The sequence below is a fragment of the Scyliorhinus torazame genome, chromosome 17 (assembly GCF_047496885.1).
Source record: "Scyliorhinus torazame isolate Kashiwa2021f chromosome 17, sScyTor2.1, whole genome shotgun sequence".
In the NCBI taxonomy this organism is placed as follows: Eukaryota; Metazoa; Chordata; class Chondrichthyes; order Carcharhiniformes; family Scyliorhinidae; genus Scyliorhinus; species Scyliorhinus torazame.
The window spans coordinates 17656587-17680186 of NC_092723.1; the positions used below are offsets into that span (position 1 = coordinate 17656587).

The 23600-nt window shown below is 50.1% G+C and overlaps 1 protein-coding gene across 1 annotated transcript in view; it reads right to left on the reverse strand.

Moving 5' to 3' along the window:
- The window catches only part of LOC140393751 (uncharacterized), a 213826-nt gene extending 192988 nt beyond the window's left edge, over nucleotides 1-20838 (reverse strand). Inside the window, exons 1-2 of the mRNA XM_072480131.1 lie at nucleotides 20730-20838; nucleotides 15731-15893 (exon numbers count right to left, since the gene is read on the reverse strand). The gene's annotated coding sequence lies outside the window, so the exon portion shown is untranslated. The remainder of the gene's footprint in view (nucleotides 1-15730; nucleotides 15894-20729) is intronic.
- Between the last annotated feature and the right edge of the window lie 2762 nt (nucleotides 20839-23600).

Below are 23600 nucleotides of genomic sequence, written 5' to 3' on the forward strand. Positions count from 1 at the left end.
TCACTGAGGAGCATCGCTGAGGGCATCAACAGCATGGTGCAGACAATGAGAAACCTCGAGGACTGACAGCACCAGATAACTCAGAGGCCTCTGGAGCTCACTCCAGCTGTCCCTCCATCCCATGGAGTCCCACAGAACCCTACGGGCATCATCAGGGAGGAGGAAGCTCTGGAGGCCAACCCACAGCTTGCCACCAAGGAGATGATGGCGGTCTCCAGTTCTTCCAAATCCACCCCCCTGCTTGACACCAGCGCATCTCAAGGGCAGCGGGCAGAACACGGTAGCACAGCAATGTGGTCAACACAATTGCTTCACAGCTCCAAGGTCCCAGGTTCGATTCCCCGCTGGGTCACGGCCTGTGCGGAGTCTGCACGTTCTCCTTGTGTCTTCATTGCAGTGTTAATCCCCCCCCACCCCCCCCCCGGTCCAAGATCAAACACCCCCGTTCAGAGGGTGGGTGTGAGCGCACTGTCAGCAGAAAGACAGAAGTCTGACTTTTGCAGAAACGGAGGAGCACTAGAGCTTTCCTCACAGCGAGATATCATCACTCTCCCACCTTGTATATTGACCCCCCCCCCCCCCCCCCCCCCCGACAGTGTCAACATGGCCCCTGGAGTGAGGTTACACTGACCCTGGGAAGTGGAACTGGGTAGTCAGGGTGGGGGGGAATTGGGGTGAAGAGGGAATTTGGGGTGGGGGGATTTGGGGGAAAGGGGACTGGGGCGAAGGAGGTGAATGGAACAGGAGTTGGAGGAAGAAGGGAAATGGAGGGAGATGGGAATGGGGGGATTGGGGGAAAGGGGGGATGTGGAGATGGAGGGAAGATTGGGGGGGGGCGGGGTTGAGCTGACAAATTCAGCTTTGTCCTATGAGAATCTGGAGATAATGAGTACCTCCCTGGTCGTCCGGGCATGTCAGATCCTCGCCGCCGCCTGTGTTCTATCCTCCGGCTCCTCCTCAGGCGGGTCCTCCAGCCTCTCCTGGTCCCCTCCTCCTCCTCCTCAGACGAGGCCGTATGTCCCTCCTCCACTTCATCCAGCATGTCATCCCGCTGCTGTGTCAGGTTGTGGAGGGCGCAGCAGACCACCACAAAGCAGGAGATCCTCTGGGGGACGTACAGCTGGGCACCGCATTTTCACTAGTCCAATGCAGCGTTCAAGGCCAGCTCAGTGATGGGTGGCAACGTGGGTCTCTGCCTCAGTCTCTGACCTCCACATCGGCGTCATCAGCCATGACCTCAGCGGGTATCCCTCACCCCCACAAGCAATCCGTCATGCTGGGGCGGCCCTCGAAATCACTGGGGATCTCTGGGTGTCCCAGGGTGTTGTTGTCATGCCCGCTCCCTGGGCAGTGGGCACACACGTGCATGACAGAGTGCAGCTCCGGTACCCTTGAGCTGCATTCCGGAAAATGTAAATGGGTACTCGCCTCCTCACTTCCCCTCAGCAGCCATCGTGCCAGCTTCACGTTTTTAAAAAGGATTCCTAAACTATGCCCGCATTTCATCTTGCTGGGGAGTCGGGCAACTGCTGGGAGGCCCCTGCATTCGACTTTAATCTCGCTAATGAGATTGAAATGAATGCAAATTCTCGTCGTCTTCGGACACGATCTGGAACTTGCCATCGGGAGCGAGCCCAGTGAATTGCCCTTTCCTGCTATTCACCCCGGGTGCCCCGATCCACACTTGGTTAAATCGCGCCCATTGTTTTCACGTGGGATTAACCAGTTTAACCCAAGTTGATTTACCACCCACAACATGAAGCATCAGGGTGCGAAGAAGGAATTAATGCCTCCTGGGTGAGAAACATGGCCACTAATTTTCACACAGCAAGATCCCAAGTCAGCAAAGGAGCAACCAGTCAATCTGTTCATGCAATGGCAGGGGAAATTGATCAGGGCAGTGTGTCCAATATATTAACCACTAGCCGCATCTGCCTAATTGGGAATCCAGATGTGGTTAATTGCACATTTGGTTAGTAAATATGAAATGAGTCATAGACATCATATTGGATCAATTTGAATTGATGCAATTTATTGCTAATTTGGTTCGCTCACCAGCTTTAGGGTAGTTTTAATGGATGTATATCAGACTGTTTTTATCTCTGACGATTACCCCCCCCATCCACCCAAGCAACATCTGCCAGCCAATCGTGGGGTCAGGAGCCTCAGCAGTGTCAAGGGGGTTATTGTTGAGGCTACACCTAGAATCAATGGTTGTGTACCCCTGTAGTCAGGTGGGTTGGATAATACGGTGGTTGGGGGTTGGGGGGGGGGGGGGTGATGCTGGCGGATGGCCTCTTAGAAACTACATCGATGTGGAGCCAGTCATGAATATAAGAAATTGTCATACTTTATAGTTTGTATTTTTGCAGCAATATTATTAAAATATTGGTTAAAATGCTTAGACAGTACGTATGCTGGAGCTGTGAGTGAAACTGAGGTAATCAGTGATTTTTGCAGGAGAAGTGTTTTGCTGGTAGATATTAAAAGCCATTTTACTGCTTTGCAGATAGAGAGATAATGTAATATTGTAATGGTTTGATCCTGGCTAAACAAATCAAGGCACGACTTGTAACAAGAGACACAAGAATGCTGTGTGCTTTGAGTACAGCTGGTGAAGCTAGTGGGAGGGGCAAGGCCTGTCTGACAAAAGGAATTGCTTCCAGGACTCTAAGCTGAGCAGAATGTTTTCACTTGGTCCTAAAAAAATGTTTCTCTCTCTAAAGACTCTGCACCAAGATAAGCAAGCAAACCCTGGTTGTTAACTTTATACACAAGTGGCATTTGAAATATATTGGTTTTTCAATTAAAATGTAGAGGCAGGTTTCAGGAAGCAAGTTGAGATGTTATGCTTGTTAATTGTAAAGCTATTTCTTTGTTGCTAATGTGCTTAATTCTGTGTTCTAATTAAAGTTTGTTTTAATATAAAAGCTGGCTGCTGGTCTATCACTCCTGTGGGGCAGTAACATTTCCTCACAGTTTTACCAAATGCAAATAGTTTGGTTCCATTCCAAGATCTAAACCAAAATTGGGGTTCTGGTCCGGACTCATAACAAGTCCACCCCACTCCAATCTGACCCGTCCCACACCCTTAATGCTCCGCCAGGCTAATTAATGAGGAAGTCCCGTCTTCCGGAGCTGGAAGTCCTGTCTTCCGGAGCTGCTGGCCAGTGATTGGCCAGCAGCTTCATTAGTCCCACAGTGCCAGGGAGGCATTGGTGGCCGCTGCTGGGACTGCTGGTGAAGAGAGGACCTCAAGGCCTTGGATCCCTAGAGCGGGTAAGTCGGAGAGTTTTGGGCCAGGAGGCTTATACAGTTCTAGGGAGAGGGGCATTGGGTGGTGGTGGTGGGTGGTGGTGGTCGGGCGTGGCCAGGGGGTGTGGGGGGGGTGCGAAGAGGAGGGTGGTCGTAAGGGAGGGAGCGGGTAGGAAGGAAGGGGAATTTGGCTGCCTGTGATCAGCAAAGAGCAGCCCCCAAAAGAGCGATCCCCACTTCACCTCCTCCCTACTCCACCCCCATCACCTCCTCACACTTCATCCTACCTTCTCCTCCTCCCTGACTCTCTCTTCCCCTGCGTCCCATCTTCACTCCGCATCCTCTCCCTTCTCCAACCTCCCTTTCTCCACCCTCCCTTTCTCCACCTTTTCTTCCCCCTCCACCTCTTCCCTGCCACCTTCCCCCCCCAAGGCCCCCCCCCCCCCCCCACCCCCCAAATGGAGCCTCTGATCCAGTAGCTGAAGATGCTGTAGTTCGCTGTGTAAACACAGACCCACTCTGGTGCCAGAGTGAAGCTTTGATCACCCAATCTTGTTGCCAGGCAACAGAGCATGCCAGCTGTGCCTGCGTTTGATGTGACCATACCTGTTTCTACTCGATCGGTGTCCTGTGTGATTGGAATATCAATCTCTGCAGAGGTCACACAGGGACCTGCAATCAGCCTACAGAGCAGGAGCTAATAGGCATCTGCGCACAACAATCCCCCAGCACCACCTTCCCTGCGGCCTACGGCCTACCCCTGGCTCCTACACACTCCCTCACCTCACCCGAATAAACTGGACTCCGACAACCTCTGACGGGAGGGGGGTGGGGGGGAGGGGGGTACATAGGGGGTGGGCAGTAGTGGACCGTACAGGAATTGCCCTGGAATTAAAAACTAATCTGCAGGACAGGCAAACACAAGATAAAATACTCAATGGCAATAAAAGAAATTGAGTGTTTATTTTAAAAGCACTGATTATTCGTAATGCGGAAGCAAGGCTGCTGGCTGACAGTCAAAACATATTCAAAACATATTTACATATTCACTTCTGCTGCCGTCACCTGGAGGACTATGGGCCAAGCACTGGAAAGTGGGTTGACCGCATGAACATGATGGGCCGAATGGTTTCCTTCCATACTGTAAACGTTTATGACCCTGCATCCAAGCAGCGCGTGAAGACTGTATTTGCAGAGATGCATAGCATTTACACCAAAAAACAGGCCACTTGGCCCATTTCATCCATGCATATTTTTATGCTGCACACAAACCTCCTGTAACTTTTGTCCCACCCTATCCAGCTTCTCCTTCAATGTTATTCACCTCAGCCGCTCCTCGTGACAGTGAGTTCCACATTCTCACCACCCTCTGGGTAAAGAGGTTTCTCCCAAATTCCCTTCTGGATTTATTAGTCAGTCGCTCTGTTTTTCTAAGGGCTGTGGAATGTGGGACATCATTAGTATGCACACATTAGGTGGACAGGTGAGGGTTGGGCAAGCAGGGGAACAAAGGTGCAGCTTCGATGCACCGAATGGCCTCCTCCTGCACTGTAGGTATTCAATGCTTCTTTTATTTTAAATCCTGTTGAGGATTGGGGGGGAAGGGAAAGTCAGGGAACCAAGAGGTGAAGTAATCAGCGGGGAGCGTAGCTGCTTAGGAATACAAAAAAACACAAACAAACAAAACTCAAGAGTGGTTACGATTGTCCCCATCCCACAAAATATGACACAGTGTATGGAAAGGCTCAGTAAACCAAGGTCCACCACACTAAGAAAACAAAAAGGAACGGTCAATAGAGAATTAAAGGTGCTATATTTAAATGCGCGCAGTGTACGGAACAAGGTAGATGAGCTTGTGGCCCAGATTGTGACTGGCAGGTATGATGTGGTAGGCATCACAGAGACATGGTTTCAGGGGGTTCAGGACTGGCATTTAAACATCCAGGGATTCACAACCTATCGAAAAGACAGAGAGGTGGGCAGAGGGGGCGGGGTTGCCTTGTTAATTAGGAATGAAATTAAATCAATAACACTAAACGACATAGGGTCAGATGATGTGGAGTCTGTGTGGGTAGAGTTGAGGAACCACAAAGGCAAAAAAACCATAATGGGAGTTATGTACAGGCCTCCTAACAGTGGTCAGGACCGGGGGCACAAAATGCACCACGAAATAGAAAGTGCATGTCAGAAAGGCAAGGTCACAGTGATCATGGGGGACTTCAATATGCAGGTGGACTGGGTAAATAATGCTGCCAGTGGACCCAAGGAAAGGGAATTCATTGAATGTTTACAGGAGGGCTTTTTGGAACAGCTTGTGATGGAGCCCACGAGGGAACAGGCCATTCTGGACTTAGTGTTATGTAATGAGCCAGACTTGATTAAAGATCTTAAAGTAAGGGAGCACTTAGGAGGCAGTGATCATAATATGGTCGAATTCAATCTCCAATTTGAAAGAAAGAAGGTAGAATCAGATGTAAAGGTGTTACAGTTAAATAAAGGTAACTACAGGGGCATGAGGGAGGAACTGACGAAAATCAACTGGGAGCAGAGCCTAGTGGGAAAGACAGTAGAACAGCAATGGCAGGAGTTTCTGGGAGTAATTGAGGACACAGTACAGAGGTTCATCCCAAAGAAAAGAAAGGTTATCAGAGGGGGGATTAGGCAGCCATGGCTGACAAAGGAAGTTAGGGAATGCACCAAAGCAAAAGAGAAAGCCTATAATGTGGCAAAGAGTAGTGGGAAGTCAGAAGATTGGGAAGACTACAAAAACAAACAGACGATAACAAAGAGAGAAATAAGGAAAGAGAGGATCAAATTTGAAGGTAGGCTAGCCAGTAACATTAGGAATGATAGTAAAAGTTTCTTTAAATACATTAAAAACAAACGGGAGGCAAAAGTTGACATTGGGCCACTCCAAAATGACGCTGGTAATTTTGTGATGGGAGACAAGGAAATAGCTGAGGAACTGAATAAGTACTTTGCGTCAGTCTTCACAGTAGAAGACATGAGTAATATCCCAACAATTCCGGAGAGTCAGGGGGCAGAGTTGAATATGGTAGCCATCACAAAGGAGAAAGTGCTAGAGAAACTAAGAGGTCTAAAAATTGATAAATCCCCGGGCCCAGATGGCCTACATCCTAGAGTTCTAAAGGAGATAGCTGAAGAAATAGTGGAGGTGTTAGTTATGAACTTTCAAAAGTCACTGGGGTCAGGGAAAGTCCCAGAGGATTGGAACATCGCTGTTGTAACCCCCCTGTTCAAGAAGGGAACAAGGAAAAAGATGGAAAATTATAGGCCAATTAGCCTAACCTCGGTTGTTGGCAAGATTCTAGAATCCATTGTTAAGGATGAGATTTCTAAATTCTTGGAAGTGCAGGGTGGGATTAGGACAAGTCAGCATGGATTTAGTAAGGGGAGGTCATGCCTGACAAACCTGTTAGAGTTCTTTGAAGAGATAACAAATAGGTTAGACCAAGGAGAGCCAATGGATGTTATCTATCTTGACTTCCAAAAGGCCTTTGATAAGGTGCCTCACGGGAGACTGCTGAGTAAATTAAGGGCCCATGGTATTCGAGGCAAGGTACTAACATGGATTGACGATTGGCTGTCAGGCAGAAGGCAGAGAGTTGGGATAAAAGGTTCTTTTTCGGAATGGCAACCGGTGACGAGTGGTGTCCCGCAGGGTTCAGTGTTGGGGCCACAGCTGTTCTCTTTATATATTAACGATCTAGATGACGGGACTGGGGGCATTCTGGCTAAGTTTGCCGATGATACAAAGATAGGTGGAGGGGCAGGTAGTATGGAGGAGGTGAGGAGGCTGCAGAAAGATTTAGACAGTTTAGGAGAGTGGTCCAAGAAATGGCTGATGAAATTCAACGTGGGCAAGTGCGAGGTCTTGCACTTTGGAAAAAAGAATAGAGGCATGGATTGTTTTCTAAACGATGACAAAATTCATAATGCTGAAGTGCAAAGGGACTTGGGAGTCCTAGTCCAGGATTCTCTAAAGGTAAACTTGCAGGTTGAGTCCTTAATTAAGAAAGCAAATGCAATGTTGTCATTCATCTCAAGAGGCTTGGAATATAAAAGCAGGGATGTACTTCTGAAGCTTTATAAAGCATTAGTTAGGCCCCATTTAGAATACTGTGAGCAATTTTGGGCCCCACACCTCAGGAAGGACATACTGGCACTGGAGCGGGTCCAGCGGAGATTCACACGGATGATCCCAGGAATGGTAGGCCTAACATACGATGAATGTCTGAGGATCCTGGGATTATATTCATTGGAGTTTAGGAGGTTGAGGGGAGATCTAATAGAATCTTACAAGATAATGAGTGGCTTAGATAGGGTGGATGTAGGGAAGTTGTTTCCATTAGCAGGGGAGACTAGGACCCGGGGGCACAGCCTTAGAATAAAAGGGAGTCACTTTAGAACAGAGATGAGGAGAAATTTCTTCAGCCAGAGAGTCTGTGGAATTCATTGCCGCAGAGGGCGGTGGAGGCCGGGACGTTGAGTGTCTTTAAGACAGAAGTTGATAAATTCTTGATTTCTCAAGGAATTAAGGGCTCTGGAGAGAGAGCGGGTAAATGGAGTTGAAATCAGCCATGATTGAATGGTGGAGTGGACTCGATGGGCCGAATGGCCTTACTTCCGCTCCTATGTCTTATGGTCTTATGGTTTGTCATCTCCTTAAGCCTTGGTCACTGAGGTCAATTACTGAACTTTCACTGTTACCCTGGCTGAGACCATGGGGAGGCGGGGGCAGGGGGTGGGGTGGGGAGCTTCTCCGGGGCTGCTAACCAAAATCGCGATGGCTCGTTCAATCAGGCGTGAGGGAAAAAGTGGGATTGAGGCCAGGTGTCAATCCTGTATTGAGTCTCCCGACCCAGCCCGTCTGCCCCTACAAGGTTCCCATCAGTCCTGAGGCGGTTTTCCCCAGAGTGGGTGAGATCATGCAAATGTAATTATTGGGCAGGAAGCCCAAATTAACTGCATCCTGGGATACTCCAGCCCCCTCAGGTCAGAGCTCCTGCTAGTGTGAATTGCTGCAAGCCCTAACAAGCAGGGAGCTGACTCCTTGCCCTCTGAGGGGAGGGGGGCAATTACCCTCACTGTAATTGCCTCCAGGTTGTTGAGGGGGGCCCTTCAGGGAGGTGGGGGTCAGGAAGATGGGGGTCAGGAAGGTGGGGGCGGGGCTGGAGGGGCTCAGGTTGGGGGTCTTTCCTAGGATGGGGTCGCTTGGCAGGTCCTCCCAGCTGTAGCCTGGAAAATCATTTAACTCTCTCCCAGCTTGCCAAGGTTAAAGATTTGTAAGACGAAGGTAAAAGTCTTCCCTTTTATGTGCTTTTTCTCACAGTCAATTTTGTTGCCCTTAAACATTTTTGAGCCTCTCTGCATGTGTAGAAGTCTAAAAGCTTTGAACTGCATTGGTTACATTCAATTTCACAGTCAATTGGTTTTTACAAGCTTCTTGATTGACAGGTCCATGCCATTTCAAAGGAAAGATTATCGTTGTTTGTTTATATAGCTCTACTGGGGTCCATTAACTCTGAAGTACTTTCTCTTTTGAGCTGGTGTTCTTTCTAATAGCAGTTTCTTTAAAGAGGCTGTCTCTTTGTTCTGAAGAGCTTCCTAGAAAGAACGGGTGTGGGAGCAGCACTCAGACAGACCTTTGAATTTGACTTGCTGGGAGTGAGTTTAAAGGTTTTAGGGGTACAGAGTGCAGACTTTCTCTTTCTTCTCACAGGTCTTTGGCTGGGAGAGAGTTTAATGATTTTCAAGACGACAGATGGGAAGACCTGTCAAACGACCCCCATCCCGGGAAAGATCCCCGACCTGAGTTCCTCCTGGCCCCACCTTCCCTGAAGGACCCCTCTCGGCACCCTGGAGGCACTTGTAGGGAGGGTACTCACTACCTTACCCCCCCTCCCTCTGAGTCCAAGGTGCCAGGCTGACACTGCCAACGGATGGGCCCTTAAATAGGGGAATTGAGGGGAGGGCCTGAGTCTGGGGCCTGAAGGAGAGTGGCATTTGGCGGTTGCACAACAGGGTGTCACCCACCTGGGATGGGGTGGGGGGGAGGAGGACCTTGCCAGCAGTGGGGGGGGGCTTGCCATCGATTCCGAGGGCGCCATTGCCGTCGATTAGGTGGTGTGGGGGGGGGGGGGGGCTTAACGGTGATTCGAAGGGGCTACTGCAACAGTATTCTGAGATCGGGACACCCTTTGAAAAGGGTGCCCAATCTCTGAGGTGCGGGACGGGACCCGTCAGCCAGTTTAGGCCCCTCAAGTCCAGCAAAAAAACCTGATACTCTGTAAAAAAAATCTTTCTAAGTACCACTGAATGGCACGTCCACATCCCTCCCCGCACTAGCGAGAAACAGTCCTGATTCCCCACTGGCGGGAGCACTTAAGAGTCCAAATGTGAAAATTGAGCCCCACCTAACATTGCACAGGGCACACAGTGATTCCAAGGACATTGTGAATCCTGCGCCTCACGTCCATAATAAGATGAAAAGCGAGGATTAATCACGGCCTTCTTTACAAAGCAATGATCAAAATGCAAATGACACCGCAGCTGCTTCTGAGCACCTCCTACTGACTGTCAGAAGAATGACATCCACAGTAGGCTGCGAGTGAGTCACCTGGCTTCCTTCTCCATGCTAAGTGGCGGACAGGGAGGAATATAAGATTGGAGAGGAGGCCCCTTAGAAAAGACAAAGATTTAATCTATAAAGCACCTGGTGCCCCAGAGGGGGTTGGAAGGGTTAAAGATTCAAGTACTGTCTTGGGATTTTGGTTGACAATCATAATCTACTTGAATGTCCTCACAAAACACCGCCCACCTTCTGTGATTGATTTACAACCTTGTAATGACCTCCTTGTTTAAAGTTCAATAACAAGAATACAAATCAAAGAGTGAATTCAGCCTTTGCCACAGTGCTTTGATCAGACATCTTCACTCATTGATGTGAATATCATGCTGCGCAGGAATAATTAGATACCTGCCTCTCTCTTCATGGTCAATCTCGCTGTCCATCTCTAACACAGAACTGTCATATCTGGGTACCTTCCAGTTGTTTCCATAGCAATGGATTGCTCTGGTTTAGAAAGAAGCAGTTATTTATGACATCACTTATCTGGATTGCAATGGCATAATTTTCAAGATCACAATTTTACCTGTTTTAACATCCTAGGGGGGCGATTCTCCGAGCCCTGCGCGGGCCGGAGAATCGCCGCAACCGCGCCCCGACGCCCCGACACCGGCGCACGATTCTCCGACGTGCGGAGAATCGGCGCCATTTGCGCCGGTACGTTTGACGTGGCGCCAGTCACGGCCACTGTCTGCGGCCGGGCCGCCGATTATCCGGCCCAGATGGGCCGAGCAGCCGCGCGGATACGACAGAGTCTCGTCGCCACCGTTCACCCCTGGTCGCTGCCGGTGGGAACTCTGCCGAAGGGCCGGGGGGCTGCCTGTGGGGCGGGGAAAAGCGATCCTTCACCAGGGGGGAGGCCTCCGATGGGGGCTTGCCCGCGATCGGGGCCCACCAATCGGCGGGACGGCCTCTCCCCCACCCCCCCACAGGCCTACTTTGTTGCGCAGCCGACTCCTGAACACCGACGCCATGTTGAGTCGGGGCCGGCGCGCAGAAGTCCCCCGCGCTTGCGCAGGTTGGCGCGGCCCAACTGCGCAGGCGCGGGTTGGCGCGGTGCCCATTTGGCGCCGAGGAGGGAGGCTGGAGCGGCGTGAACCGCTCCAGCGCCTTGCTGCCCTCTGTGGAGGACAGAATCTGTCATCCCCGTGCCTGTTCCGCGCCGTCGTGAAACGCGACGGTGTTCACGACGCCGGGAACACTCAGGCTCCATTTTGGAGAATCGCCCCCTAGGTATTTGCAGGGTGCAGTTGTGGTGCAGTGGGTAACGCCTCTGCCTATGGCCAGATGATCTGGGTTCAAGTCCCTGTCCAGTCCTTGACGGCCAAGAAAGGTGAATTTATAATGTGGCACCAAGGCAGATTTTCATATGTTTCCATAGCAAGTTATTCATGGAACAGGTTGCTAGTCTGTTTCCAGGGGCTTATAGCTCGAGGGGTGCCACTCTGCATCAGGTGTGGCTGACCAGGAGCCTCTCCCGCTCTTACCACCACCAGCGCGTTTTGGAAAGGGTTTGCAGGATGTCACACTCAACCTGTTTGGCCGCATTACGAATGCAGCGTACTTGGCCATCAAGTCCTGGGGTGGGACTCGAACCTGGATCTTTTGGCTCTGAGGCAAGGATGCTACCCCCTGCACCACAAGACCACCAAATAGTTTATTATTAACCTGCAAATCCTTCCAACACCAGGCAGCAAGAGGGAGAGTTGCTTGGCCAGCCATGCTGCAGAAGGCTAATGGCAAACCTCTACAGTACTTTGCCAAGCACAATCGTGGACCATCCAGTGAAATATTTTCACTGCTTGCAGAGGGAATGCAACCTGACCTGCACTGACCTGCAGACTGGGATTTTAAAAATCCCTTTATTACCAGATTGCTATTTGTAGGAGTTTGCTGCGTGCAGACTGGCTTCCTGACTCCTACTCTTCAACAGTGACTCCAATTCAAAAGTATTTCATTGACTATAAACCACTTTGGGATGTTTCAAGGTTGCGAAAGACGGTAAGGTCTCTCCGGAGACTCCAAGGCAATCTTTGAAGGTCAGTTAGGGAAAAGAAATCTGGAAAATTTCTCGACGATCTCTTGCTCTATGGGAAGGAGATGTTGGGAGGAAAATGAAACTCAAATGATAGGTTGAACAAAACTCACTAAATGTTGTTTATTATACACCAAAAATAAGTAACATTTTGCTGGTGCGTTGGCCACTTCAAGTTTGCAATAACGGAGAAGCTACAAAATGACACTACATCTGGAATCCGCAAAACACCAACAGTTTTCCAGGATTCCCTAAAGCCCAAGCATTGAATGAGTGGTGTCTGAGGTGGATGGTCACTCTGGGAATGGATCAGTGATCTGACACGGAAAGTTAAGCATTGTTCTGGCGGTTGGCCAGAGAGTTTCATTCTGGGACAGATGATCAGTCTGGAGCGGGGGGATAGTGGTTAGCACAGTTGCTTCACAGCTCAAGGTTCCCAGGTTCGATTCCCGGCTTGGGTCACTGTCTGTGCGGAGTCTGCACGTCCTCCCCGTGTCTGCGTGGGTTTCCTCCGGGTGCTCTGGTTTCCTCCCACAGTCCAAAGGTGTGCAGGTTAGGTGGATTGGCCGTGCTAAATTGCTCTTAGTCTCAATAAAAGGGTAGGTGGGGTTACAGGGATTGGGTGGAGGTATGGGCTTAGGTAGGATGCTCGTTCCAAGGGCCAGTGCAGACTCGATGGGCCAAATGGCCTCCTTCTGCACTGTAAATTCTATGATTCTATGATTCTATGACAGTATTTCCGGCTGTGGGCTTGTGATCAGCCCTCAGACCGATGTCCGGTCATCAATCCCTACAGGAATTATGCATCCCAGCTGCCAATCGCTCATCCTTCTGCAAACCCCGGCTGACCGGGGACTGGGAGTGGGTGATGATTACACCAGGAGTGGTTTGGGTGAAGTGGCCCAAGTTTTTTTTTAACATGAGACTGGTTGCTTAACACGGGACTGACAGGAAGTGCATTTTGAATAACATTTCTGCCATTAGCAGAATATGACTGTGCATTCCCAGTGCCAACGCATCCACCAACACTGATAAGGCAGGCAGCAAGTCAATTTGTAACACACGTGCGACTCCTGCCTGTCCCATTGAAGTTCAGGAACTGTTCAGCACCCAGAAAAATAGGCCCTGCGTAGCTCAACTTCCAAGTATATATGTGTGTGATGGCCACCTCGCGCGCGATAAACCAACCCCCATCCCCCACACACACACTACCCGCCCTGCCTGCCAACAACTGACTGACTACATGAGAAATGGTTAGTTGGATGGGAAATCCCAGGATGTGCTGTGAATCGTTCATCCGGTGAGGAGTATTATTCCTTCATAAAAGCAGGAAAGGGAAAAGGAGAGAATAATGGGAAAAGCTGTCTTCTGGTGCCTCAGTATCGCAATCATTGTTCGGGAAACAAAGAACTTAGCGTTTGCACATCTTACCCACCACCCCAACTTACATAAACATTATTAAAAATCATTTGTGATGCATGAAGTGGCTTTGACTCTGTGCAGCGGTGACAACACCTCACTGTAAAGAGAACAGCAGGAGGCGGGATGAAGCGACTGAGCTGGTTTTGTGACTGAGCTCTGCAATTAAACCCACTCCCTGCCCTTTGCCAATAACCGTGTACGGTTTCTTCGCTTCACATAGTTATTCAGTTCCCTTTTGAATCCTACTGTTGAATCTGATTCCAGACAACAACTCACTGTGTAAAGACAACGGGGGCGATTCTCCAAAATGGAGACTAAGTGTTCGCGCTGTCGTGAACGCCGTCGCGTTTCACGGCGGCGGGAAACGGGCACAGGGACGACCGATTCCAGCACGGCACTGGAGTGGTTCACGCCGCTCCAGCCTCCCTTCCCGGCGCCAAATGGGCACCGCGCCAACCCGCGCATGCGCAGTTGGGCAGCGCCAATCTGCGCATGCGCGGGGGACTTCTTCAGCGCACCGGCTCCTAAGCAACATGGCGTAGGGGCTCAGGGGCCGGCTGCGCAACAAAGTAGGCCCGTGGGGGGAGAGGCCGGCCCGCCGATCGGTGGGCTCCGATCGCGGGCCAGACCCCATCGGAGGCCCCCCCCGCCCCACAGACCGCCCCCCGGCCCTTCGCGCAGAGTTCCCACCGGCAGCGACCAGGGGTGAACGGTGCCGGCGGGACTCTGCATTTTCCGTGTGGCCGTTCGGTCCATCTGGGCCGGAGAATCGGCGGCCCCGCCGATTCCAGCGGCCCATGGCCGGCGCCGCGTCAAAGGCGCCGGCGCAAATGGCGCTGATTCTCCGCATCCGGAGAATCGCGCGCCGGCGTCAGGGCGTCGGGGCGTCGGGGCGCGGTTGCGACAATTCTCCGGCCCGGTGCGGGGCTCGGAGAATCGCGCCCAACATTGCTTCCCATTTCTACCCTTAGCCAATCACCTTAAACCTGTGGCCGGAAGACTGCGGCGTTCACGTCGGCAGGATTCTCCAGCCATTCCCGCCGACAGGAGTCTCCGGCCCTGCTGCAGTGTTTTGGCTGAGCGCCAAATTCTCCGTTCTCGCTGGCAGCGGTGGGCGAGGCCTACTGAGATCGGAGAATCCCGCGTCTTGTCGTTACCAACCCTCCTGCTGCTACCTTTTAACTTTATCGAACCTCCTTCTGATGCTGAAAATCTCTACTAAACCTCCTCTTAACCTCACCTACTGTCTTGGAGGAAAAGTCCTACTTCTCCAGTCTGTCAGTATACCTGAAGCCCCGCATCCCTGGTCCCATTCTAGTCAATCTGCATCCTCTCCAAGGCCTTGATGTTCTTCCTTGAATGCGACGTCCAGGACTGAACATAATGCTCCAGCTGGGTTGAAAAGCAGCGCTTTCTAACGGTTTAGCATGTTTTTAGTAAAGCCAAGGGTAGAGATGGATTTTTAGCAGCTTTCCTGACTTCTCCTTCCACTTTCAAAGATTTGTGTACATACAACTCCCGCTTAACTCGCTTCCTGCACCCTTCTTAAAATCGCACCATTTAGTTCACTCACTCGGCCATGAATACAAAAGAAAGGAAGAGAGATTTGCATTTCTGTAGCATCTTTTACAATTTCAGGATATCCCCAAACACTGTAAAGCCAATTAAGTACTTCTGAAACGCAGTCACTGTTGCAATTTGAAAACACAGTGTGGTGAATGTATTATACCAATAATCCACCATTGTATCTGTACCATGCTTTGCCCTTGTATTTGTATCTGTGCTATACTGTTGCCCTTGTGGGCTCCACCTATGAGCCATTGTATGGCATTATCCATAGGGGAACATGTTGGGGCAGGTATGGGCTCTGCCCATAGCTCCTCCCCTTGGAGGGCGGTATAAAGAGCAGTCGATCTGTAGGCAGTTCTCAGTATTGGATCAGTCACAGGCAGGCACTATTCTAAGTTGATTAAAGCCACGATTTACTTCTACTCTTGTCTCGAGTGAATTGATGGTCGCATCACACAGCAACTTTGTGCACAGCAAAAGTTCCCACAAATAGTAACGTGACGATGACCAAATAATCTGCTTTAGATGTTGGCTAAGCATTGGGCAGGGCGCGAAGGATAATCTCCATTCAGCTGAGAGAGCAGACTGTTGTAACGTCTCATTTGTAAGACCACCATCAATGACCCCTCTCAGACTAGGAAGTCTCAGCGCAGTTCCTATGCTCAAATTTCTGGGTGGAACTCAAACCCTTGCCTTCTGTCCCGGGGGTGGGAGCAGTACCCACTGAGGCAACATTGCCACACTGCAACCTCCTATTCTAACTCATGCGTTTCTATCCTCAAAGCTGTGGAACGCCTTACCTCCTTCACTTCTGGCTAGCTCCAACCACCAGGCTTTCTTAGTCCAGGCTTGGCATCAAGTCAGTGAAACATCTACATTTACTGCACCCTCTCCTCTTCTTCACTCTTCAATCGTGATGGTCTCCCGCACTTGTATTCTCAATAATTCCCAAAATGAAATGCTCTATTGATCAGGAAAAAGAAAATAAAGAGAAGGAAATGGTCACTAGATCGCCAAGAAAACACGCGGGGTAACTCAGGGACACATGAGCACACCGTCTGTTTTGTTGAACTCATTGTGAAGGCTTGTATATATTCTGTATTGCAAACCCTCCTAGATTTCCCTGGAGTATTCAGGAATTGATGATTCATTTCCAGGATTCTGCTGTGAGCAAAAATCATTGGGCCATTAAAAATGTATTTTTTTCATTTTCTATGAGCACTTCTGATTGTTAATTATTAAAAATATTGGAGATGGGAGCGTGTCATTGACGCTCAAAGTTAATGCAATAAAAAGGAACAACTTGCATTTATAGTGTGGTTTTCTTGTTTTTTTAATAAACATTTTATTGAGGTATTTTTTGGCATTGTAACAGCAATATCAACAATGTACATAAAAACATAAACATACTGGAGATACCGCCTCCCTCCCCCACAGGTCCCACCATTACTTAACCCCCTACTCTACGCTAGCCAAATCCCCTCACCCCCCCACCCCCTTCTGCTGATGATTAATTTTCTGTGAAGAAGTCGATGAATGGTTGCCACCTCCGGGCGAACCCTAACAATGACCCTGTCATGGCGAACTTAAGTTTTTCCAGGCAGAGAAAGCCAGCCATGTCCGATAACCAGGTCTCCGACTTTGGGGGCCTTGAGTCCCTCCATGCTAGTAATATCCGCCTCCGGGCTACCAGGGAAGCAAAGGCCAGAACGTCTGCCTCTTTCTCCTCCTGGATTCCCGGATCCTGCGACACTCCGAAAATCGCCACCTCTGGACTCAGCGCCACCCTTGTATTTAATACCTTGGACATGACGTCCGCGAACCCCTGCCAAAATCCCCTAAGCTTTGGACATGTCCAGAACATGTGGACATGGTTCGCTGGTCCTCCCGCACATTTTGCGCACCTGTCCTCCACCCCAAAGAATCTATTCATCCGGGCCACTGTCATGTGAGCCCGGTGCACGACCTTGGATTGGATCAGGCTGAGCCTGACACACGTCACGGTCGCGTTGACTCTACTCAACGCGTCCGCCCAAAGGCCCTCCTCTATCTCTCTCCCCAACTCCTCCTCCCACTTTCGCTTCAGCTCCTTGGTCTGCGTCTCCTCCGATCCCATAAGCTCCTTAAATATGTCCGAAACGTTCCCCTCTCCTATCCATCCTCTAGACACCACCCTATCCTGAATCCCCCTTAGCGGCAGGAGTGGGAAGGTTGGTACCTGTCTACGCAGAAAGTCCCACACCTGCAGATATCAAAATTTGTTTCTCCCCCCGCCAATGTAAACTTCTCCTCCAGAGCCCTCATACTCGGAAAGCTCCCCTCTATGAACAAGTCCCCCATCCTCTCAATCCCCCCTAGCAACACCGAACCCATATAGTAAACTAAACATATGCACCCCCCCTCCCACTGTGCTTCCGTGAGCTGGCTCACCCAGCTAGCTTGGTGGCCGCCGCCCCCGGCGCCAAAAAGTCTCCCACCTATTGTTCCCTCGCTCCCCTCCCCCCACCCCCCGCTTGCACAAACAAATTCCCTCATCTAACAATTCCCACACAATCACCCAGCTGCAAAAAAAAAACACCACCCACCGAAACCCAAACAAGCACGTCTCCACCCCACAAAAGTGCACATCAACGAAAAAGACATTGCCGACATCCACCAACAAGAAAAAACCCGAAAATGAAAAAACTTTCGGCCCCCCCCCTTCTTGAACAGAACTCAAAAACAGAAGAGAAGAAATAAGAGGAGAAAAAACAAATTAAAAAAATAAAGGGGCCCAATATAGGCCTTCACATTGCCTCAAAGTTCGAGCGTTCTCAGCCCCCTACCAGTCCTTTTTTTTTAGCAAAGTCCAGCGTATCTTCGGGCAACTGAAAATAATGATGCTGGTCCTCATATGTGACCCAAAGACGAGCCAGATACCGCAGTCCAAACTTCACCTGTTTCTTGAAGAAGATTGATTTAACTTGGTTGAAGCCTGCCCTTTTCCTGGCCACCTCCACACTCAGGTCCTGGTGCACCCGCAGGATACTGTTGTCCCATATACAGCTCCGCGTTCACTTGGCCCACTGAATCGGGCAGCACGGTAGCATTGTGGATAGCACAATTGCTTCACAGCTCCAGGGTCCCAGGTTCGACTCCGGCTTGGGTCACTGTCTGTGCGGAGTCTGCACGTCCTCCCCGTGTGTGCGTGGGTTTCCTCCAGGTGCTCCGGTTTCCTCCCACAGTCCAAAGATGTGCAGGTTAGGTGGATTGGCCATGATAAATTGCCCTTAGTGTCCAAAATTGCCCTTTGTGTTGGGTTGGGGTTACTGGGTTATGGGGATAGGGTGGAGGTGTTGACCTTGGGTAGGGTGCTCTTTCCAAGAGCCGGTGCGGACCCGATGGGCCGAATGGCCTCCTTCTGCACTGTAAATTCTATGATGAATACATTCTTTGTCCAGGAACCTGTGGAATCTCACCACCATAGCCCCGGAGGGTTCTCCGCTCGCGGCTTCCTCGCAAGCGCTCGGTATGCTCTGTCCACCTCCAGGAATCGGGAGAATGCCCCCTCCCCCAGCAGCTTTTTGAACATACCCGCCCCAGCATCAGCTCCCTCAGCCCCCTCCGGGAGCCCGACAGTTCTTAGGTTCTGCCGGCGGGACCTATTCTCTAGGTCCTCCACCTTCACCAGAAGCCTTTTCTGCTGGTCCAGCAACGTCCCCACCTCCGCTGTTTGGTGCTCCTCCTGCTCAGCCAATGCCTTCTCAGCCTTCTGGATCGCCCAATTCTGGGCGTCCAATCTGTGCTCCAGCCGATCAATCGATTCTTTAATCGGATCCGGACAGTCCCGTTTATGCTTGGCAAAGCGGTCCTGGATGACCTGCATCAACTGCTCCATTGATCGCTGCGCTGACACCCCAGGGGTCCGGTCCTTGGCCATGCTGTTTCCTGCTACAGCTTCAGCACAGCTCTGACCTATCTTCCTATTTCTGCCTTTTTGTGCACTTCAGGGGCGAAATTCTCCGGTATTGGCGCGATGTCCGCCGACCGGCGCCCAAAACGGCGCAAATCAGTCGGGCATCACGCCTCCCCAAAGGTGCGGAATCCTCCGCATCTTGGGGGGCCAAGCCCCAACCTTAAGGGGCTGGGCCCGCGCCGGACTAATTTCCGCCCCGCCAGCTGGCGGAAAAGGCCTTTGGTGCCCTGCCAGCTGGCGGGAAATGACATCTCCGGGCGGCGCATGCGCGGGAGCATTAGCGGCCGCTCACGGTATCCCCGCGCATGCGCTGTGGAGGGAGTCTCTTCCGCTTCCGCCATGGTGGAGACCGTGGCGAAGGCGGAAGGAAAATAGTGCCCCCACAGCACAGGCCCGCCCGCAGATCGGTGGGCCCCAAACGCGGTCCAGGCCACCGTGGGGGCACCCCCCGGGGCCAGATCGCCCCGCGCCCCCCCCCAGGACCCCGGAGCCCGCCCCTGTACCGCCGGTAAGGTAGGTGGTTTAATCTACGCCGGCGGGACAGGCATTCTAGCAGCGGGACTTCGGCCCATCCGGGCCGGAGAATCGCGGGGGTGGGCCCGCCAACCGGCGCGGCGCGATTCCCGCCCCCGCCGAATATCCAGTGCCGGAGAATTTGGCAACCGGCGGGGGCGGGATTCACGCCAGCCCCCGGCGATTCTCCGACACGGCGGGGGGTCGGAGAATCTCGCCCCTAGTTCTTATCTCCATGCACCGATATGTGGAAACGTTGCCCAATTGCCTCAGCATTCAAATTCAATACCTCAAGCCTGGCAGAAAGAGGCCATTCGGCCCATCGAGTCTGCATTGAGTCTGCCCTCACTTCCACCCTATCCCCATAACCCAATAACCCCTCCTAACCTTTTTGGACACTAAGGGGCAATTTATCATGGCCAATCCACCTAACCTGCGTGTCTTTGGACTGTGGAAGGAAACCGGAGCACCCGGAGAAAACCCACGCAGACACGGGGAGAACGTGCAGACTCTGCACAGACAGTGACCCATCGGGGAATCGAACCTGGGACCCTGGCGCTGTGAAACCACAGTGCTGCCCACATGTGTTACCGTGCTGCCTCTAACGAATTCACCGTTTAAAACCGGAAAATGTCCGGGAGAATGGTCCAGAGGTCCGACCAGAGCGGGAGCCACCATATGTGCGACTTACTCCTTCATAGCCGCCACCGGAAGTGATATATTGTGGTTTTCATGACCACCACAAACGTCTAAGCCAGTGAAGTATTTCTGAAATGCAACCATTGCAGTAATGTGGGAAAGAAGGCAGACAATCTGTTCATAAGAAACGCCTGCAAATCTATTTTGTCATATTGATTGAGGACTAAATATTGGTCGGAAACCAGGGCAAACTCCCTTGCTTCTCTTTGAAATAGTGTCATAGGGTCTTTTACTTTCACCTGATTTAACATCACATCCAAAAGGCAGCACTATCAACAGTGCAGCTCTCCCTCTGTACTGCACAAGAGTGTCAGCCTTGATTTTTGTGCTCAAATCCTGGGGTGAGACTTAAACCCGGAGACTTGTGACCGAGATGTGAGGGTGCTTCCAACTGAGACAAGACTGACGCAATCAGGTATTGAAGTCTATTTGGAAGATGGACCAATGGCGAAGCATATGGCGATGGAGCAGTTCAAGATAGAAGGCAATATAATTAAACCCCCCAGGAATTTACTCAAACAGAGTTCGCAATGCTTTGTGGAGCTTGTACAAGGATTGTTGGTCTCTTATACTCTATCCTGTCCCACACACAAAAGAAAAGATGATTATTTGTATCAAGCTCAGTCTCTTACCTCTGTGATCCTATTAAAATTTAAATGAAGGTAGCCGAGTAGATCAAACCATACTCTGTCAAGCCTCGCAGTGAAATCTTCCAAACTAGGAGAACTGCCACCCCACATACAGTGAGCAATCTCTGCAAAAGCAATGATTAGATTTCTGCCGAGCCATCCTCTTAATGTCTGACTCACAATTTAACAGATTGTGCCAGAGGATTGAGAGCAATAGAAAGTTAACCATTTATGTCCTGTGTTCTAACATTCAAGCCTCTCTTTATTTTTATTGTACTTTTCCCCTCGATTCTTGAAGGGGCTAACTGACTGGGGGAGGGGTGGGGGGTGCAGGTTTCATAAGAGCTGGTAAATCTTGACACTCAGCCCAATGGTTATAACTTTGAGCGTGAGCCCAGATATTGTGAGTGAACTAGTCTACTAAGTGGGCATGGCAGACAATCCTGAGCTTGCATGACCAACAGGAATCATTGGGTAATGATCAGGGGCAGGACATTCACTTTGACGAATTAACCAAAGCAATTCAGATTATGGGTGACTTAGGAATGGGAATTGAATAACAATTGGGCATTGAAAAACCCATTCAGCTTGATGACATAAATAAAACTTTCAGGCTTATGAAATAAATTGACTAAATTGATCCAAGCAAGTCGGTCTCAACACTGAAAGTTATGATTAGCAAGGAAGGTTAATGAATCAGATCAATTTCTAAAGAGGGAACAAGCTGAGTGTGAGAGAGCAGATAGTTAGGTTGCTGTAGTGAGGGTGATTGGATCTTAAGGCCTTTTCTTGTTCCAGAGCATTCTTGGATCAAGTCCTCTAAATAGACTCTGTAGACTGTTTGCTGCAGTACATTGCTTGATAGACTCCGTTGTGTCTTTGATATGAAATAGACTGATGTTATTCCTGTCGTAAATGACCTCCTCTCCAACTCATTCACGGGCGCAGTGATAGGCACTCCAACATTTTAATCAAGCAATTGCTGAGCTGTTAAACAGTAGTTTAGACACAATCGAGGGACCTCAGGAAGTATACAAATTTCCCTTTGTAATGTTTAACAATTGTAATACCGCAGTGGTTTCCACTTCCATCTAAATGGTTGAAAACAATTTACGCTTAAGTTTCTAAAATTTGATCATTTGGAGCACTTTCACCCCTAACATTGGTCAGTACGTAGATTCCTCTTGGGTTGTGAGAGATTATTAAGATGTCAAGTCTAAGTCTCTGGAGTGGGACCTGAACCCCAAAACCATCTGACTGAAAGGCAAAAGCAGTGCCACTGGCATCAGCTGATACGCTGAAGGAGTGAGGTGCAGTATGGTGGGAGGAGGCTCATGTGGTGCATGAACTGCATCGTGTTGGGCTGAATGGCCTGGCCCTGTCCAGTAAATACTTTAATATGTAAAACCAATTCAATAATCAAATCCTCCTCACGTAATTTCCAATATCGAGATGCTCCAGAGCACAAGGCAACAGCCGTAACAATCGCTGAATGTGTCATTTGTTAAGTTGCATTTGCATGACTACATTTAGAATAACAAAATCAGAGGCCTCACATCTACAGCTTCCCTGGCCCCCATCCTCATAAGTACAGCGTTGGCAATCTATATCTATATTTCTTCATTAAGGCCTGAAATATTGCCGACTGCAAAAAAATAAAGAGCACTGCAACCGCATAAATAACCTGGTGTCACAGAACCCGGTGATATCTTCCTTTCATTGGAGCAGAGCGAGAGAGGGGCTGTGGTAATCCATCTCCATTACCATCGCTGAAATAGGATCCGCCACTTTAACGTCTAGAGATGATCAATATTTCTTCCTGACCCTAAAGATCACCAGGCATGTTAATGTTTCCCAACTGAAATTTCAGCGGGGAAAACAAACAACTTATCACGAGCTCGAAGGGTGAATTTGCATCTGAATGTGACCCTTCAAAAAGGAGAAAACAGATTTCAGATAGAAAAATCAAATGATGCCTTCCTTCCTTCTATATTTCTTTATCTCTTTCCCTCTTCCTCTACTTCTCTCTTCCTTTCTTTCTCCACCATGCGAATTGATCCCCTTTAGCTAGTGTGATGTTGACTGCGCACAGGGACAGGAATCTAAAAGCCCTGCATGATTGTGCTGCAGACGCATCTGTTTATTTTTCTCTGTTTGAATCACCTTGAGGATGGAATTACCATGGCAGCCAGTGGAAAAATCCGCAAATGCCTCTAACAAAGGGCTCTGGCAGCTCCTGGTGACTCTCCTCTCACATCTGCGATACTTTGCGAGATGGAGAATAACCAACAAATTCACTTCCAATTGCAATAAAAATCCTCACAACTGACCTAACTCAGGCTTCTAACCAGGAAGCGAAAGATACATACAAATATAGGAACATATGAACATAGGAACATCGGAACAGAGGAAAAGAGGAACAGAGGAACATATGAACTTCGATGAACAGAGGAACATATGAACTTGGGTGAACAGAGGAACATATGAACATAGGAACACAGGAACATAGGAACATACACAGAATTTACAGTGCAGAAGGAGGCCATTCGGCCCATCGAGTCTGCACCGGCTCTCGGAATAGAGCACCCTACCCAAGCCCACACCTCCACCCTATTCCCTTAACCCAGTAACCCCACCAAACACTAAGGGCAATTTTGGAGACTAAGGGCAATTTAGCATGGCCAATCCACCTAACCTGCACGTCTTTGGACTGTGGGAGGAAACCGGAGCACCCGGAGGAAACCCACGCAGACACGAGGAGAACGTGCAGACTCCTCACAGACAGTGACCCAGCAGGGAATCGAACCTGGGACTCTGGCGCTGTGAAGCCACAGTGCTAACTACTTGTGCTACCGTGTTGCCCTTAAACATAGG